Source organism: Lutra lutra, chromosome 4 (assembly GCF_902655055.1).
Source record: "Lutra lutra chromosome 4, mLutLut1.2, whole genome shotgun sequence".
Classification (NCBI taxonomy): domain Eukaryota; kingdom Metazoa; phylum Chordata; class Mammalia; order Carnivora; family Mustelidae; genus Lutra; species Lutra lutra.
In genome coordinates this window covers 47,371,819-47,383,492 of record NC_062281.1, presented here as the reverse complement: position 1 = coordinate 47,383,492, position 11,674 = coordinate 47,371,819, and the positions used below count along the sequence as shown (strand labels likewise).

Below are 11,674 nucleotides of genomic sequence, written 5' to 3'. Positions count from 1 at the left end.
TGCTTCCTGAGGTACAAATCTATGCTAGATTCTAGGATGTATATCATTCTATACATGCGTACAAATGAGCACAGTTATAAGAATTGGAGAAAAGAAATAAGGTAGAGTGATAGCTACCCATAGCGCTAGGAAACTACCAAGACTGTTAGAGAAGACCTCACAGAGATGAAATTTAAGTCAGGACATGAAGGAAGCTTATGAAGTCATAAATAGAGCTCAATATTTTAAAGTGTATGGAAGATATGTATTGATGTCCCCTCTTTCATTGCTGATACTGGCAATGTGTGCCTGCTTTTCTTGATCTAACTAGAAGTTTATAATTTGGATTGAACTTTTCAAAGAGCCAGCTTTTGAGTTTGCTTCTTTTCTCTTTCTCCATTTTCAATTTCTTTAATATCTAATCCTACAGGTTTTTTTGTTTGTTTTGTTTTGTTTTGTTTTGTTTTGTTTTACAGAGAAAGAGATCACAAGTAGGCGGAGAGGCAGGCAGAGAGAGAGAGGAGGAAGCAAGCTTCCCACTGAGCAGAGAGCCTGATGTGGGGCTCAATCCCAGGATCCTGAGATCATGACCCCAGCTGAAGGCAGAGGTTTAACCCACAGAGCCACCCAGGCACCCCAATCCTAAGGATTTTTTAATTCCTTTCCTTGGCATACTTTGGTAATTTGCTCTTTTTCTGGTTTGAAAAAATTCAGATTGTTTTGAGATCATATCTTTTCTAATAAAACATTTGATGCTACAAATTTCTTTCCAAGCACAATTTTAGCTCAACAAGTTTTGATATGCAGTTTTCATTTTTGAAATTCAAAGTACTTCCTTTGAGATTTATTTTTTCATCCATGTGGTAATTACTTAATTTCCAAATATTTGGAGATTTCCCAGATAACTTTGTTATTAAATTTTTAGCTTCTCTTTTGTTCAGTGAAAATACTTAGTCTATATTTTTAAATTATTTTAAGTATGTTTAGAATTGTATTATGGCTCAGAATATGGTTTATCTTGATAAACACTGCATTTTCACTTGAAGAGTATGTTCATTTTATAGTTGTGTGGACTGCTCTGAACATGGTTGAGAGTGCTCAAGTTCTCTACATTCTTACTTTGTTCAATTACAGAGAAAAAATCTCCAGCTATAAGTGTGGTTTGTCTATTTTCATTTCTATCACTTTTTTAAGAACTTGGAATTATTGTTAGGTGCATGCACATTTAAGATTGTTTCTTCTCAAATATTGACTGCTTTATCATTATGTAATGTCTATCTTTAATATTCCTGACCCTGATATTTACTTTATGTGATAATATAGTCACTCCAGCCTTTGGATTAATGTTTATGGCATATTTTCCCCAATCTTGTTGTCTATGTCTTAATATTTACATGAATTTACCATAGAGAGCACCTACTTGGGTATTGTTTTTAATCCAATTGAGGCTGACATTTTCTGCCTTTCAAACGGGTGTTTTCACTTACATTTAATTACCCATATGGATTTAAAACTACTACTGTCTTATTTTCTGATTATTATTTCTTTTTTCTCCCTTGTTCTTTATCCTTATGTTGAATAGAGTATTTAAGGATCCATTTAACACCCAAGATGGGTTTATTAGTTATACCTTTTATTTTTAAACCACTTACTGGTTGAGCTAAGGTATATAATATTTACTATGAACATATAATGGCCTACTTTCAAGTAGACTTACAGTATAAACCTTTATTATGTTACTTCCATTTCTACCTACTCATCTTCTTTGTTATTATTTTAAACATTTTTTAAAATTTTACCTATTTTTTAGAAGATCAAATAGCTTGTTAAGCCATTGAAATGGGAAAAAAATGAACTCTTACCTCATTTTTACCATTTCTGACCTCTTCATTTATTTGTGTAGATTTCCATCTGGTATATCCCTCTTTCTGCCTAAAATGGGCAAGTCTCTTCTTGTGCTCTTGCTGACATAGTTTTTATTCTTTTCATTTTCAAGGCATTGAGCATTTAAGTTTGAATTGGAAAAGATAATACTTTAAGATATGATACTCAAAGGAAAATCATTAATTTTTCCCCACCAGAGACCTGAGCTTAGTCTGGCCCTTAACAGTTTAAGCTTTTTAAATTAGAAGTAATGTAAAATCTGCAAAAGACATCCTAAGAAGAAAATCTTGTTCATAACCATGTAGACAGCGATGATAAAATATGAATCTTTGACCAGATAGACATTTTGTGCTGACACAACCAGTAATGCTTAGTGACTTAATTAAGACTAGCCCTAATATACAGCATGGGAAAACAGCTCAGGCTTTATTAAAGCATATCAAGAAAATTAAACTAGGATGATATTGCCATCCTGAAATTAAACCACAGTTGTTAGTATTGTATCAGCTTGAACCGGCTGTGTGTACCTATTTCTCAGGAGAGCCTTTTTGTCCATGTTTCTCTGTAACTATTCATATCAAAGTAAGATCAAATGGAGAACTTGGATGCACACCACACAGTGGTAGGTGATGTCCATTTGGCTCACATTCTAACAACCCAAGCATTTCAGGAAAAATTCTAAGTCAGCTTATGATCACCACCTGCCAGGAATTCAGCCCAGTTCTGACAGAGCTGCAGTAGCTGGCAAGGAGCCACCAAAATTCAGAAAAAGAAAAAAAAAATGGGTGTTCAAACTTGTTATATTAAATGTCAAAAACATAAATGGAATGAATAAGAAAATTTGAGAATTAGGGAAAAATTAGAGATCTAGATTTAGAGATCAGGACTAAATTAATTTCGTTAACTATGTTTAAGAATGATGCAAAACTACTGTATGGCTCGTGCTTATTGAGGTAACTTATGAAGTAGTGCTTTCAGCAAATAAGCAGTTTACCTGATTACATTGGTAAATAAAATGGGAAGCTGATGTGGTAATTTGGTTAAAATCTTCAGATATTATAGATAAGAGTTATGAAGGGGAGCAGATTGTTTTCCTTCCATGTTCAAATTTTCCTCAGCATTATATTAAAAGAAATGGAAGCTGTTCCTAGAAGTTAACCTTGCAAACTAAGATGGTAGGTAATATATTCTGAATAATTAAGAGGTATCCCCCTTCGTCTGGACTGCATACATACTCCATTGTATATTCTCCTTTGCAATGTGCTATAGATCTTATGTTAAAGACTGCAAATTTCCCAGGGCATCTGGGTGGATCAGTTGGTTGAGTATGGTCCAGGTCATGATCTTAGAGTCCCAGGATGGAGTCCCAGGATCAGACTCCCTTCTTAGCAGGGAGTCTGCTTCTCCCTCTGTCCCTCCCCCCACCTCATGCTCTCTCTTTCTCTTCCCCTTTCTCATTTTCTCTCTCAAATAAATAGAAATCTTAAAAAAAAAAAAAAGAAAAGAAGAAAAGATTGCAAATTTCTCTAGGACTGGACTTACACTTGCTTGGCATTGATGTTTCCACAATTCCTACATACCTACCAAACACAGTGCTTAGCCTTTTGTAGTATGCTTTCCAAATAATTTAAGTTGTATTGTTCAACGGTGATGCAGTACTGGCCAACTAAAATGCCACTTATAACACTTCTAAATGAATAATGGCCAATAGCACCTACAATATTCAAGGAAAAAAATACTATTATTGGCTGGTTAACCATATTTACTGAGTTTACTATATATAGGAAGTAGTCTTAGATTTATGGGTTTGATTCTATCTTATCTCTACCATTAGTAGGCAGGCATTTTAAAGTCTCCTGACAGGTACTTTCTGTTCAGGTTGAAAAGTGTTGAAATTCAAGTGAATCACATGCAAAAAAAAAAATAAAATTCACATCACTTCAACTCTCAGGGTAATTTGTTCAATTTCTCTTCTCTATTCAATGACCTCATTATCCAAGACCTGAAGCTGGAATTTCGCTTACTATCTCTTCAGAACGTTCCCAGTTTGTATGATATAATGCATAATTTAAATGCATGAAGGTATATTATCCTCCCTGAAAGCTTCTGAAGTTGAATGTACAAATATTGAAGCATCCTTAAACCATTTGCTTTTACTCTATCAACACTCATAAATTGAAGTAGAAAAATTTTGTTAAGTGGCCAGCTATCTATATACTTTAATGATATTTAAAAGTACTTTTCAAATGTGGAAAGATGTCCTTTATCCCATAAAGTGTTTCTCTAATATCAAAGGCTGCTTTTAAGAAAGGATGTGTATTTTTCTCCAGAACGCTTTAGAAAAGTCATCATAACTTCAGTTCAGGGTTTAGCTTTACAGTTTTGGAAACGATTGTGACTGGAAAGTGCAGGTTATATTCATTTGGAGTTATTTTAGTGTTTACAACAAGCCACATTCAACTGTGACAGTCTTTCAATGCTGAAACAACTTTACTATGAAAGCCACTGTCACTACCCAATATGGACAGCTAATTAGCAGCTCAGAAGGAATGATCTACAGAAATGATTTGTTTCAAAGGCCTAATCAGTCCCCAACAGATTTCAGACTGGAGAGTAGTATGTGAGTCCTGTAGACTCAAATTTTACCTTGAATTCTCCATTTACTGTTGTAGTAATACTGCTTTGACAGTGGATTGACATGTGTCATTAGAACACTTTTTTCAGTCTATCTACCTCATCATTTTTTTTTCTTTTGATTGCTGTTGTTTTCCTCTGAAAGCAAACACTGCAAAGTCAAACTGATAATTCTGAAGTACATTTTATATAAGAGTTTGTACTCTATTTGGCATGATTTTTTTTTCCTTTCTACAGACTCATCAAAATGGCCAATGTCACCAAAACAGCAAATTTGCCAGGTGCAGCTGTTGTACATAGCAACACACACAAGTCTGGAATACTAATGTCCTCTAAATATTCTGGATAGGGTGACAGAGTCCTAAGGAAACATTTTTTATTCTCATAAGAATATGATCTATAAGTTTAGAGCTTTTAAGAAAAACGCAATATATTCAGGGTACCATCAGTAGTAAAGTGTCAATAGGTGTTTTTCTATTTTCCTAGGACACTTTATTAACCAGGTCAAGCTCTAGTAAGCAAAACCCTATATAGAATGCACTATAGTATCTGGGGGACCAGAAGGAGGAAAGGAAATCTTCTCATTTTTTTTAGTCAAGGCAAGTAGACAAGATCAGTATATATACATCAAAAGTAAAACATGTAGTATTCTCAATATAAAGACCATATTAAGTTTTTGGTTCAGCAGGAACACACAGATATGATATGAGCTTTATCATTAACTTTGCCAAGTTCTGACACATGGCCCAGTATTGGCACCCATTAATAAAAATGGTTAACTATAAAAAACCATTGCTTGACCTTGTGTACAGGCACAAAGCTAATCGAACATCACTGAAGATTCTTGAAAGTGCAGACTTGGCCAATATGTTCAATAAACATATTTCTTTAATTGCTTTTCCTCCCATCCCTTGGTATAAATGAATATCACTATATGAAACACCACTTTTTAATACTAGGAACTAGTATTAAAAAACTGGAAACACTTAAAATTATTTTAGATGTTCCAGAGTACAGCTTTAACTTTCTAAAGCTTATCATTGGAGGTTTAAGATATTTTCACTAAAGTGTAGTACAGACCTTACAAAAGACTGCAGCTTCTGAGAAGACTCCAGGGGAAGACTGCAAGCTGGGTTTACTGCTGATAGCTGTACACAACCTGGGTATGACAGTCAACACTGTCCAACCAAAGTCTTTACAATTTCTTTAGAGGGTAGAGAAGGTGAGACATAGGCTGTAAGGGATTCTTGGGGATAATTATGCACCTTAAGTGGAGAAGAATCCATATAAATAGCTTGTCTCATAAACAAAAAGGGGGAGATGGGATTCAGAGTCAGGAAGATCCTTTTTACCTACATCAGTCTCCAGAACTTTGGTTTCTTCTGTTTCAGGAAACTATACAATAACGTGAGGCACAAACTGCTGATTTAAGAAACCTCTACCAAAAGCAGAAGGCAAAACAGAGGGAGCCAATGCTCCAGTCCCATAACACACTACTGTCCAGTGTGACACACAGAGAGCTCAGTCAGCCATGACCAGCTGGTCTCCTGAGAGGCAAGTGATCCATAGCACATGGGGCAGTATACAGAAGGGCCAGACCTCAGTGACCAGGGCAGCAACCTCCAGTGAACCAACCACTCTGCCCTGCAAAACCACAAACAACGCCTCACAGACAGGCAGGAACAACCCTGGGGACCTCAAAAATGCAAAACTGAAAAACTAGCAGTTAGCAAGTAACAATACTTCCTCAGGAACAGACTCAAGCCACTATGTAAGTTGATTATTACTAATACTACATTTCATTGTCTATTGCCTCCCCCCCCAGAGCATTTATATATGTGTGTGTTATTTTATTAAAACAATCTGGAGAGATGAGCATCTCCACCTTCTTCAATTTTACAAATGAGTTCCAAGCAAAGTACACTCGTTTAGGAAAGATTAAGTGTAGCATGAGCATGAGGACATTGCCAGGCTTTCTTGTTTAAGCCAAGAATCTTGAGGCTTTCGAGTGTCTCCCCAGGATCAGAAATGGATTCTCCTGCTTTACATTTCCCATCTCTGGCATTGCTGCTTATCCTCTATCCCTGCCACTAACCAAGCTCCAGAGATTTGCCCGCCTTTGAAGGAAGGACAACATTCACGGAGATTTAGCTTCACTGAGTAGGCTATGGGAGACTGATGGAGAACAGCTGCATTCCAAAGTTATTTCTTTATGGTGAGCTAATAAAGGATGGATTGTTCACAGGGTGAAATGAAGTGTGAAAACACATCTGAATCTCTGAAACCCTGCCACAGAGGACAGCAAAACAACTATGCCAATAAGACTTGGAGACATTGCAAGCTATGCCACTGCGGCTCACTCTATATGAAAACAGAACATAATTACAGGAGCTAAGTAACTTTCATTTAACATTTATTCAAATCTTATTGTGTACTGAGCTCTGTGCTAAACTCTAGAAATGGAAAGTGAATAGAGCATGATCTCGCTCCTTCAGAATAACACATTCAACCAGTAGAGAGGAACAGTGACCATAATGTGAAGTGCTGTAATAAAATCACATACAAAGGGTTACTGAAGGACAGACCTAAAATAGAAAATAGAAAACCCTAAAATAGGTCTTTCTTAAAACCAAGGAAGGTCTACCTTTCAAAGCCTCCAAAATAAGAATTATGTAAAAAAATAAATAAATAAATAAATGCCAATATCGATTGTTCCCTCTGGTCCAGACACAACACTTGGACATCATCTCATAGAGTGCTCACAACCACCCACTGTGTACAGAACAATCACTACCCCCATTTTATAACATAAATAACCATGTTCTAAGTCACCATAGAGTCTCCTGAGTTGTCAGTATTCCCACATTTCTTTAGCTCTTTTTTTAATAAGTTATATTTTTTTTTCAAACTTTATAACATTTGCTGCAGTCTATCTTCTTATCTTTATTTTTGACACAACTCCCTCATTATAGTTTATACTACTAGAAGGCAATGACCTGTATCTAATTCCACTCTAGAGCAATGCACACAGTAGGCCCTCAATAAATTGTTTTGAATAGAATTATTCTAAAATTATATGAATTAGAGCTATAAAAATAGCTGTTATATAATCTTACTTCTCAAAGGCTGAAGGAAGAGAATGATAACTGAAATAACACACCTTAAGCATAAGGTCATTAAGATCCACTAGGACATGGACAGCAGATACTGAAGATGGAGTGTGATAATATAAGGGGCCTAATAAAATCTTCTCTGGTTTCTCAGTACTTCCATTGTGCTCTGGCACACTTCAGTTTCACCCTTGGGTTATGTTCTTCCATTTGTGTACTGTGATTCCCAAATTAAAATTTATTTTGTGGTATCTTTTCCAGGCACATAACCCTCAGTTCTGAGACGGATTCTATCTATCTGGATACAGAAGCACTTTCTGGGCTGCTTCTCCTCTCCTACATTTCTATACCCTTGCCTTGTGTTCGCACATGGTTTTCTCTGATAAACAGGGTAAGAAGCATCTCTGGGTTTCATTCCATGAGATCTCTCAATACTGAAAAACTGCCTGCTTCTGGAAGGAGCCATCCAGGACCTTGAACAACTTCTCCACCTCCACAATCCCTGAATTGTCCAAGAAAGTGGAACATGTAGAAATGGGATTGATACTGTGATACTATTTCACATTCAGCCTTCCCTGGGAGTGGAATAGAGCAATGATAGAAAATCGAGAAAATTGCCACTCTCTCACTGCTCAAATTAGAGTCACAAAAAGCAAGCAGGTATTTACAGAGGGCAGTGGTGGCAGAAAGCAGAGGGTGGCAGCAGCAGAATGTTGGCTACCGGAGTGTTTTACCTAATCATGTGAGCAGTTTCCACCTCGGTGTGTGTAGGAGCACATGGAAGCATCATGAAGAGTGAAGACTATGCTCTCCTGAGTTATGTCAACTGGTGTGACTATCCCCCGCCCGATGTGGTCCACATTAAGATCCTCTCTGCCAGCTGGAAGGCCTTGAAAGAGAAGGAGGCTCCCTGGAGCAGCCTCTCCTTTGATGAAAAAGTTGAACTGTATGGCATGAAGTTCAATGAGAGCTTTGCTGAAATGAACAGGAGCACGAATGAGTGGAAGATGGTTGTGGGCATTGCAATGTTCTTCATCGGCTTTGCTGATCTCATTCTGATTTAGGAGAAGCACTGTGTACGGCTCCTTCCCACACACCTTTGAGGAGGACTGGGTGGCCAAACAGACCAACAGGATGCTCCACATGAAGGTCACCCCGATTCAAGGCATCTCAGCCAAGTGGGACTACAACAAGAACAAGTGGAAGAAATAGAAGAGCCCACCACTCACCCATTTGAGCCTCATGGTGCTCTCCCACCTCCAAGCAGCTCAGCATCTTCACTGGAAACTATTATGTTGCAACACCAGTGCTAATAAACAAGCAGTCTATGTGGGGGGAAAAAAAAGAAAAAGAAAAATGAAAGAAAAAGAAAGCTGATATTTTTTTAAAAAATTAGAATTCGTGTAAATTGACCATGCTTAGTTTCAATGGTGCTCAAGTTTTAACTATGAGGCCAAAGCTTTTTAGAACCAAAAAAGATTTCTTACTTCTTACCAACTCTACCATTCATTGGATAGCTGAGGATTATAGGGAAATGGTATAATAATCCTGGAAGAGAAATCTTAGGGCTGAAAGCCTCACAGAAAGCTTCCAGACATGCCAAGGAAGGTTACTTTGAAAAACTGAATCTGAGAGAAAGTGGATGACTTATTCTTGTGCCCTAGAAATTATTTGCTCTAGTTTTGTGCAAAATTCTTAATTTTTATAGCGAATGCTCCAAGTGATACTTTTCTATTTAATACTATCTATTTAACACTAGTCATGCAAGTTATCTTCTAATAAATTTCCTAATTTACTGAAGCAGATGGCATATATTTCTCTATCCTCTAGAACTCCATTACTAAAAAAGGCTGTATCCAGGTTTTAGTCTGTCAGATAATAATGTTAATAGTAAAAGTAGCAGCAGTTCCCAGTTATTAGCTACTTCATTTTAATTATCTTAGAGATTATCTTACTAAATCTTCACAATATTTAATTAAAGTAGGTGCTACTTTTTCTTTATTTTCATAGTTCAAAACTAATATTTAAATAAGATAGTAACTGGAAAAAATTACAGATAAGTGGTGGAATGTGTTCTGATAACCTACAGAGTCATCTCCTGTGAATGCTCTTGCTGGCAGAGCCTGCCCTTAACAACTCAGCTTTATGACTATAAAAGATACAAAATAATAAAGTAAAAATATAGTGGATTCAATGAAAAATAACACAAAGTATTTCTTGTCTAATCACTTTCTAATATTCGTCCTTTACAGATCACTTCAATAAAAAAGAGGTTTTTACGCTTTATTCATTTAATCACCCATTTATGACAAATTCATTGGGCACATATACTTCAAGTACTGGTGTACATGCTAGAGATAAAAGAGCTGATAAAACAGACAATCTCCACTGTTGTATATCTTAAGGTGGAAAACAGAAATAAAGATAATAAGATACAGTATATTAGAGAACAGTAAGAGCTGAAAGAAAAAAAAATACCATTCCAGTTCAAGATGGCAGCTAGGAGAATCTCAAACTCCGCTCCTCAAAGACATAGCAGAATCTATAGCTACATATGCAACAATCTCCCCTGATAAAATCCCCACTAGCTGAGTGACTTTTACATATGGAATAAAGGAAGAAAAAACCCAAATCAAAGGAGAGGCTTGAGACAATCTCACCACAAACCCCACCACCAGCACCACAACACACAGTTGGGAGGGGATTCAAAACCCTGCTGTTCCTTCCCTAGGGAGGTAAGGGTTTGAACTCCACATCTGGCACAGCTTGTAAGACTGCCTCTGAGAGACAAGCCCTCCAAACATCTAGCTTGAAAGCCAACTTCTGGCTTACATCCAAAAGACCCACAAGGCTATAGCAAACTGAGAAACTATTTTCTTGAAGTGTTCACACACATGGAGTCACCTAGTAGAGGCAGCTGACTAAAAAGCACTCAGACTTTTTGTAAAAGAAGCTTATTGTAAACTATTAGTTTGAGGGGCAGATATCCTAATTTAACACACATTTAGAAGCCTATGAAATATACTTCAAAATGGAGGCATGTGAATGTCATTTTTACACTTACTCTATGCCTGGCTCCAGCTCACAAGTATCTCCCAGGAAGCAGCTTCTATATTCACCTGGTTCCCTCCCTGAGTTTTGTGGCTGCTACCCATGAGAGAATGCCTCAACTGCCTAGCTCAGATAGCCAGTGGGGCCTATGCTAATGGGTGACAGAATTGTAACAAATTTTTAGCTGATTACCTCCCCTGGGCCATGATAGAAAAGTAACAGGCTGAAATGCCCAGTCTTAGGAACTAGAAAACAAAAGACATGAAGCCCAAATTAATAGAAGGGAGAAAATAGAGATCAGAGCAAAAATAAATAAGATACAGACAAAAAAAAAATTAGTGAAATTAGGAGCAGTATAATTCAAGATACACAAAATTTATAAATCTTTAGCTGGACTTATCAAGAAAAAAAAGAGGACTCAAAAATCAGAAATGAAAGAAAGCTGTTAAAATTGATGCCAAGGAATACAAAGAATCATAAGAGACCACTATGAAGAATCATGTACCATATTGGAAAACTAACAAAAGAAAATTCCTAGAAACCTATACACTACCAAGACTGAATAATGAAGAAATAAATAAAAATCTGAACAGACTGTTTTCTAGTAAGGAAATTCAATCAGTGAATAAAACTCCCCAACAAACAAAAGTCCAGGCCCACAAGGTTTCACTTGTGAATTCTATCAGTCATTCAAAGAAGAATTTATATTATTCTTTTAAAAAAATTTTCCACAGGAATGGAAGAGGAGCACTTCCAAAATCATGTATGAGGACAGCATTACTGTGATCGTAAAACCTAAAAAGGATGCCACAAGCAAAGTAAGATATAGGCCAAAATCCCTAATGAATATAGATGTAAGAATCCTCAGCAATATATTACCAAAACAACTTAAACAATAAAAAGATGATATACCATGACCCAGTGAGATTTATTCCATGGGTGCAGAAGTGGTTCAACATGCGTAAATTAATCAACATGATGAACCACATTAACAAAATGAAGGATAAAAATCCTAG

At 36.6% G+C, this 11,674-nt stretch overlaps 1 pseudogene; it reads left to right on the top strand.

Annotated features, from left to right (window-relative positions):
• The first annotated feature begins 8,317 nt into the window (after positions 1-8,317).
• LOC125098608 (cytochrome c oxidase subunit 4 isoform 1, mitochondrial-like) lies at positions 8,318-8,819 on the top strand (annotated as a pseudogene).
• Positions 8,820-11,674: the final 2,855 nt, after the last annotated feature.